The following is an 8,620-nucleotide window of genomic DNA, read 5'->3' as shown; positions in this document are numbered from 1 at the left end:
AAAAAAATGAAAAATAAAAAAGGAAAAGAAGAAAATAATTCACTACTAGGAAAAGGCCTGCTAGTGGCGCACCTATTTTGGCTACGACTGGCGCACTATAGGTGCGCCACTAGCATCACGCCATTAGATTTTTTTACTAATGGCGCACCACAGGTGCGCCATTAGTATCTGGTGTACTAATGGCGCACCAGGCAGTGCGCCATTAGTATAGCTCATGGTGCGCCATTAGTATGCCTCCCAGGTGCGCCATTAGTATGCCTCCAATGTGCGCCATTAGTATGCCTCCCAGGTGCGCCATTAGTATGCCTCCCAGGTGCGCCATTAGTAAGCCTCCCAGGTGCGCCATTAGTATGCCTCCCAGGTGCGCCATTAGTATGCCTCCCAGGTGCGCCATTAGTATGCCTCCAAGGTGTGCCATTAGTATAGCTCATGGTGCGCCACAGGTTATACTACCAGCTCTAAAAATATTCAATTATTATCCTCACACCCACAAGAAGGTGCAAGATAAACACATATTACACCACAATGAAAATATGTTTATAAACATGCACATACGTTGAACGCAAGTTGACAAACAAATTAACCTAGAGGAAGCATAGTTTTGACCATCTTAACAATCATCTAGAACACACAAGTCACAAAAAGATAAGGACTATTGGTTACTATGAGAGACTTCAGATGGTCCAGAACACAAAAGTTTGTATCTACATGCACAAAGTGCAAGCTCCAAAACACTCGAAACACCAAATGGTCTACAAGACAATAAGGTCCATGATTACAGGTTGGTTGGTCCATAAACGCTAGAGAGTCATCATGTCCATGTGCATCAATAGGTTGAGTACCTAAATACATTTTGCACAAATTTGTCAAGAAAGTGGAACCAGATGTAGGTGCAGTCATCATGACCTTCCACATAATTAAGGACAGAAACATCTATCTAAATAAATGACAAGAATAAAAAACAAAAGATAGATAAAATTAAGTTGGTTAGCTTGTAGAAGCAAGGATAGTGGTGAGCTCAGGCAACTTTGAAATATGATTCCTTAGAATAAATTAAGTTGTGTATAATTGTATATACCACCTGAAAAATGATGCCTTTAGTACAAACCATGGAAGCCAGATTTCATATGACATCGCTTCGGCCGACTTTGGCATTGTATTTTTTTCAAAATCACACTACTCTAAAATCGCAGGATTATAATGATGATTTTAATCAACCACCAGATACACTTGTATCTGGGAGGAAAAAATTTCAGTTCGCAATTATTTTTTATCTACAAAATCAGAACTTAAACTTTGTTGTTGCTTCAATAAAAACTTGCACATTCAGTTTGTTGGAGCATATATCTCCATATGTGGTTTTGGTACTTGATGACAATTCCTATGGACTAATGGTTGCCTTAAGTTACATTTATAAGATTTGTCCATAGGCAGTTCTTGAAGTCCATCTGTTGGGTTCAAGGAGTTTATATGATGACCAAGATGGTATTCAATGTATTATCCAAAGAATGGTCATAGAGACACATGGTTGATCAAGATCTCAGACAAAGAGTAAATCAAGATGATCAACACACAAAGCGTACAAGATGTACCGAGAGGGATCAAGTGATTCCATGGTATGGATTTTGTCCATAGGCACTTCTTGAAGTCCATCAGTTGGGTTCAAGGAGTTTATATGATGACCAAGATGGTATTCAAGGTATTATCCATAGAATGGTCATAGAGACACATGGTTGATCAAGATCTCAGACAAAGAGTAAGTCAAGATGATCAACACACAAAGCGTACAAGATGTACCGAGAGGGATCAAGTGATCCCATGGTATGGTAAGCATTGTCCATTACGTGTTTGTGTACTAACCCATGGTCTTCGTGAGAGTTCTATGTGGGGGTTAGGTGTGTTTACATGGGCTTGCATCAAAGGGAAGATCTCATACAACCCATGGAGTATGACGTCAAGTTGTGATCATCACCAATGGTTGATCAAGATCTCAGACAAAGAGTAAATCAAGATGATCAACACACAAAGCGTACAAGATGTATCGAGAGGGATCAAGTGATCCCATGGTATGGTAAGCATTGTCCATTACGTGTTTGTGTACTAACCCATGGTCTTCGTGAGAGTTCTATGTGGGGGTTAGGTGTGTTTCCATGGGCTTGCGTTAAAGGGAAGATCTCATACAACCCATGGAGTATGACGTCAAGTTGTGATCGTCATCAAGATTGCGATGTGCAAGTTCAAGTGGATCAGCACGAAGATAGCATGCTTGAAGCTTTCCGTCCATTGTGGTGGCAATGGACTTGTGAAGATATGCTGAAGAGTGGCTCACCCATAGTGAGTATGGGGGAGAAATCAACTAGTCTTCATCAAGCCAACACAATCAAGAAAGGTGGTCCATCTTGAGGAAGCCAAGATCATCATCATCTAGCTCAAGAGGACGTGGTGCAAGGTATAGGTTTGCCCTTGATAGGTTTTCTGGTTAGGATAGATTGCTGTTCTATCAAGGGGGGCTCTCAAGTGAGTAGCTTAATCGTATCGTTCGTTGAGAGCTCAAATCATTTGCATCCTTGCATCATACTTCTTGGTTCTTGTTTGGTGTCTCTCTTTGTGAGTTTTAGAGCTTATGGTCATCTTCGTGACAAGCTCGATTTCATCGAAAACGGAGTCCATATGCATCTACTATGATGTTTTTGATGTTGGAGTTTTTGCCGGTTCTTCATTCATAGAGATCTCACATCTCTAGATCTTTGGCATATTCATAACCGCATGGTCTTAGGATTTCCATGTCGTCCTGAATCAGTGTGGTGTTTGGATAGCCCTTGTCGTCCTGAATCCAACAAGCTTGGGTTTGCTCGATTCGGAGCTCGTATGCGAAAGTTATGGCTGTTTCAGTGGCGAGCCGTAGTACCGCTCGACCTAGCGGTAGTACCGCTGGAGTTGGCGGTAGTACCGCTGACCCTAGCGGTAGTACCACTGACTGGCGGTAGTACCGCCCCTGGTCAGCGGTAGTACCGCTCCAGGAGCTTAGTACCGCCTGCCTAGCGGTTGTTCGTGGACGGACCTTTTTGCGAAGACTTTCTTGGCGGTGGTAGTGCCATTGCACTACCATGGGCCCAGCGGCAGTACCGCTGGGGCCAGCGGCAGTACCGCTGGAGTGCCAGCGGTAGTACCGCTGGAGCTCGGGCAGAAAGTGGGGTAACGGTGTGATTCCTTCCCCCACTATATAAAGGGGGTCTTCTTCCCCCTTGGTCTTATCTATCTGTTGAGCTCTTGTTCTATCTCCATTGTTGACATTCTTAGAGCTTGACTACTCTCTATCCCTCCAATGATTCTTGCTTGTTCTTGAGGGAAAAGAGAGAGTAGATCTAGATCCACATCTCCACCAATCACTTTATCCTCTATGTGAGGGGAACCCCTTGGATCTTGATCTTGGAGTTCTTTGTGAGCTCCTTGTTCTTCCTCTCATATTTCTCCATAGCTTTTGTTGTTGTGGAGGGATTTGATTTTGAGGGACTTGACCACTTCGTGTGTTCTTGCCATTGCATTAGTTGCATCGGTTTGAGTTCTCCACGGTGATACGTGGAAGTGAGAAGTTGAGAAGCTTACTACCTTTGGTACTTAGTACCCTTGATATTGTTCTTCGTGGATGCTTTGGCGTCCTAGAAGCTTGGTGGTGTCTCGGAGCTCAATCAGTGTGGTGTGAAGCTCCGGGAAGCATCGGGGTCTCCAATTAGGTTGTGGAGATTGCCCCGAGCAATTTGTACGGGTACCGGTAACCGCCCCCAAGGGTTGCCACGTGTACGGGTTCGGTGACCGCCCCCAAGGGTTGCCACTTGTACGGGTTCGGTGACCGCCCTCAAGGGTCCCTTAGTGGAATCACGACATCTTGCATTGTGCGAGGGCGTGAGGAGATTACGGTGGTCTTAGTGGCATCTTGGGGAGCATTGTGCCTCCACACCGCTCTAACGGAGATTAGCATCCGCAAGGGTGTGAACTTCGGGATACATCACCGTCTCCCCGTGCCTCGGTTATCTCTTACCCGAACCCTTTACTTATGCACTTTACTTTGTGATAGACATATTCTTTATTGTAATATATCTTGCTATCACTTAGTTGTTTATCTTGCTTAGCATAAGTTGTTGGTGCACATAGGTGAGCCTAGTTGTTTGTAGGTTTTGTTCTTGACATATTAAATGATTAGTTTTATTCCGCATTTGTTCAAGCCTAAACCTTAACTGTTTTAAAGCGCCTATTCACCCCCCCCCCTCTAGGCGACATCCACGTCCTTTTCACAGTTTTAATTCGCGAAAGATGGGTTTCATCTCTCAGTTCTATTTCTAAAAGTGAATGGCACAACTAATCACAAACCTCCTACAATCTGACCAGTATATGATTTTCATCAACCACCAAATGAGTCATCTAAGCTATCATATGCGTATTCTCAAGATACAGTAGCAGGTGAACAAATATTCAGTGTTAATGAGTGTGATATATCATAGAAATTGCCACTTCTTTTCTTGGCAAATGATTTGGACAAACATAAAGTAAAAATGAACAATGTGCAAGTTTCTCCTACCGGCATTCACCCCATTGATATCCTCTGTGAGAATGAGATCAGGCGATGCTTCAAAATCACTATGCCCAATCACCGAGAACAAAATATCTTCCTTCAGAAAAGTAATGAGGAGAAAAAGAACTTATGTTAACTAAGTAAATAAGCAACTCAGAGGACCTCGAAATATTCTTGTAAACTTAGTGCTTAGAACAAGATTCCATAAGGCTTACCAACGAAATGTCACGGTTAGTAACCAGAGTGTAATTTGTCTTCTTCTCAAAGTGTTTCTTTCAGCATATGCCAACTCTGAATAATTTAGAAGTAACAAGATTATCAAATTTGAGAATGTTCAAGAGAAAATGTGCAATACTTGCAAGGCAAACTCATAATTATGAATTATCAGGTGGAAAAAAATTCACATAGCTAAACAACTGTTTTGGTCGTTAGCTAAACAACTTCAGATAATTCTTCAACTATCCAAGGTATATCCCAACAAGGACAAGTCCACGGCAATTTGTGGGAGTGTACCATTTGTCATGACATGCATAGTAAGCGACAGGCGGTCAGCCGGGGTTCAGCCCAACAAGGACAAGTCCACGGCAGAGATTGCTACCACGAAAAAGGTGCGGTTTTTTCTTGGATCTGGAATGCGTTTGCTGGGCAATATTATTACTGTGGACTACTCCCTCCATTCCTAAATATAAGTCTTTTCAAAGATGTCACTAAGGGACTACATACGGAGCAAAACGAGTAAATCTATGCTCTAAAGTATGTCTATATACATCCGTATGTAGTCTTGTAGTGAACCCTCTAAAAAGACTTATATTTAGAAATGGAGGGAGTACTTGCTAGAATATGTATGTTTGGTGGACCGACGTCATCTACAAAAATCCGTCCCAACTCTGGAAGCGATTTCTGGCCATGGGACAAATGCACAAGCTACACTCCGTGTATCTGCATGCACCAACCTGTACAGTGGCGGCTATATGGGTCTTCCTATTAATTCGCATGGTGAATTTCTGAGGGTCCAATTAACCCTTAACCCTAATGAGCTGCTTAAAGCACAATGCTTGGGGAAGGATTTCCTTGCCATCATTCAACATCTACAGCTGACCATGCATCACATTTTTCTTCTGTTACAGTAGCTGAGCAAGGGTACGGCTTCAGCAAAAGCAACCAGAGTCATCAATCTCTACTTGCTGTGCCAAACATAAATGTCCTCATCTGTAGCCTGCAAGAAGAATTCCCTTTAATTGAATGTGGCCTAAGCAATCATTCAACTATTACCTTGAAAATTATCTTGTCTAAACAATCTAGAATTGACTGCAAACAAGTCTCTAAATTTATTACTTCTAATAAATAGAAAGACAAGTGGTCAGACTAACTTGCTTAAACTTGAACGTCTGTACTATAGCCTACTCCCTGCTGGATGCTGGATAGTCCAAGAAGAAAATTGTGTGTGTGAGAGAACTGATAGATGGACTCAGTTCGACTAGACACGGTAAATGCAGCAGTAGCAACAAGCATCGTTGAGTAACGGGAGGGAGGTGGGTTTCCGGCCGGCCGTACGCACCTCCGTGGGGGAGCTCAGGGCCAGCATGATGGAGAGGTCCATCCGGTCCGATGCCGGCCAGGGGCGGCGGATCTCGACGGCCGCACCGACGGCCGGGGCGGAGGCAGCAGGGGCGGAACGGCGGGGTAGAACCGGGACGGCGGTGGCGTCCACGCGCGGCGATGGTGCCGCCGTTGCGGGCGTGGACGACCATCTTGAGGAGCTCGTGTGCGCCGCCCGGCGTCGCCATCCTCCCGCGTGGCGACGGGTGGGGACAAGGCGGCCCCTCCTTGGCGGGCTCGACAGGGCGCCGGTCGAGGCTGCGGTGGGGCACCGGTCGAGGCTGCGGTGGGGCGCCGGTCGAGCGGGTGGGGGGAGCCGGTAGAGGGTGGGGTGGGGCGCCGGTGGAGCAGCCTCTGTTCAGGGCGCCGCTGAGATCTGGGGAGGCTGCGGGAGGGAGAGGGCAGGGGATAGCGCGCGGTCGATTTGGGAAAAAAATCATTGGCGCGCGGTCGATTTGCGGAAAGCGTGCCTGATATTTCGGCTATGTCCCGCGTTTTTTTTGCAAAACTACTAATGGCGCACCACCTGATGGTGCGCCATTAGTAACCCTGGTTACTAATAGCGCACCAGCTGGTGGTGCGCCATTAGTAGTTTTGCAACAAAAAAAATATAGTAGTGGCGCACTGGGTTCCCCGCCGCACCCTCCGGGATGGTGGCCCCGGGCGACAGCATCCACCGCAGCATCTCCTCCCAGGTCGTCGTCTCCGCCTTGCTGGCCATCTCCCCCTTCCCCTCCTCTGGCGCAAAGGCGCAATCCGCCGAACACCCGTCGGGCATGGGCGCAATCCAGCAAGACTCGGAAAAGCTCTAACCTTCGGTGGGGGAATTCCTCGGCTTTGCAGTCGTGGTCGCCACCGCCGCAGCCTATCCGTCCTGGCTTGCACGGACGATGGTCAAGGCCCTGCGCTCCCCGCCCCACCAACCACCACCACACATCGCCAAGCGGGACCCTCGCCGGTCAACCGGAGTCACGGGGGAGGGAGGGGAGGAAAGAGCGAGATAAATCCGAGGCGTGGACGAGCGGGATCTCTCCGGGGCGTGGACGAGTGATGCGGGATCTCGATTGGATTTGGGAGAGGAGAGGCAAGGGCAGAGGCAAAGAGCAGTGCGGGTTAGCAATGGCGCACCCCCGAGCGGTGCGCCATTAGATTTTTTTTGATAGCAATGGCGCATCTCCATGCAGTGCGCCATTAGTAATCTTTTTTTTATATAGCAATGGCGCATCCTAGAGAGGTACGCCATTACTAATCTTTTTTTGGATAGCAATGGCGCACCCCAGAGAGGTGAGCCATTAGTAATTTTTTTTGGATAGCATTGGCGCTCGGGGGGGAGGGAGGGGGTGGGTGGTGCGATCGACCGATTACTGGGCATCTACACATTTAGAGAATAGTTTAGCATTGCACATCCTACTAGAATGAAAATATCACCTGTTTTGTGTTCCACGTGAAAAGTGATTCCAAATTTGCAGATAGACTGAAGGTCAAGGTCACCTATCACATTTGTTTTCAGAAATTTGTCAGTGGTGCTACAATAGAAGTACTCCCTCCGTTTGTTTTGAAATAGGGCGGCGTAAAAGCACAAACCTTGTCGTTCCCATTGATCTGTTTATGGAATCAATTTATCTTCGTTACCTATGGGAGCACAAGAGAATCAATAATCAGGCTTTACTACATGTATAAAACAGGAACAAGCAGGGGGGTTGAAGGCGTGCGTTCCACAATAACGAGAAACTGATGTGTGATAAAGCAACAGACTTTCCGGTGACCGCAAGGAACAAGCCATGGAATCTAAACCCAACTTTCATACAACTCGTAAGAGCCTAAACACTTGTACTCGTATAGAATACTAGGTAAACGAATATCCTGGTACAATGAACCTGTCCTGCCAAGATGCATTCGGGCAGATTGGCGAATTCACGGATAGAGAACCGGCCAGATCCCCAAAAGGTCACCCCCACCGGCGACGTCGAGCCCCGAACCCTACTACTGGGCTCCTCACAGGATCACAAAATTCCGGCGTTACTACTGGCGACACCACCTCCGCGAATCACGTGACAGATTCAGGCGAGCGCTCGCGGTTCAGAGGGCTCAACTACAGAAGACCGCTCTAGAGAGAGGCCAGGAGAGGGGAGGGGCTGACGGCATACGTACGTGGGCTTGGGCCTCGATGGAGGGGACGTGGAAGGCATCGTGCGCGGAGGCGGCGACGAAGAGGAGCGGCGTCTCCGTGGACGAGGGCGAGGGCAGAGGATAGGCGAGGGTGGGGGAGGGGGTGGGCGACGTCTTCGTGGACGACGGTGGGGGAGGGGGTGGGTGCTGCGCTCGGGTGGGAGGGAGGGGGTGAGTGGTGCGCTCGACCGATTCCGTTCGGGGGCACCGAGCGAGGAGACACGGGAGGGTGCGGGGGGTCGGTGGCGGCGGTGCAGCGGGGGAGGGTGCGGGGGGTCGTCG

General features: G+C 47.6%; 1 long non-coding RNA gene across 1 annotated transcript; it reads right to left on the bottom strand.

Moving 5' to 3' along the window:
* Window positions 1–640: 640 nt before the first annotated feature.
* On the bottom strand, window positions 641–5,626 carry LOC123446508. Its single transcript, XR_006631393.1, has 4 exons — window positions 5,524–5,626; window positions 4,786–4,861; window positions 4,577–4,667; window positions 641–842 (listed from the first exon to the last, which is right to left on the bottom strand). It is a non-coding gene; the product is annotated as an uncharacterized LOC123446508 (long non-coding RNA).
* Between the last annotated feature and the right edge of the window lie 2,994 nt (window positions 5,627–8,620).

Source organism: Hordeum vulgare, chromosome 4H (genome assembly GCF_904849725.1).
Source record: "Hordeum vulgare subsp. vulgare chromosome 4H, MorexV3_pseudomolecules_assembly, whole genome shotgun sequence".
Classification (NCBI taxonomy): Eukaryota; Viridiplantae; Streptophyta; class Magnoliopsida; order Poales; family Poaceae; genus Hordeum; species Hordeum vulgare.
The sequence above is the reverse complement of the archived record's forward strand: the minus strand, read 5'-3'. Positions and strand labels throughout refer to the sequence as shown.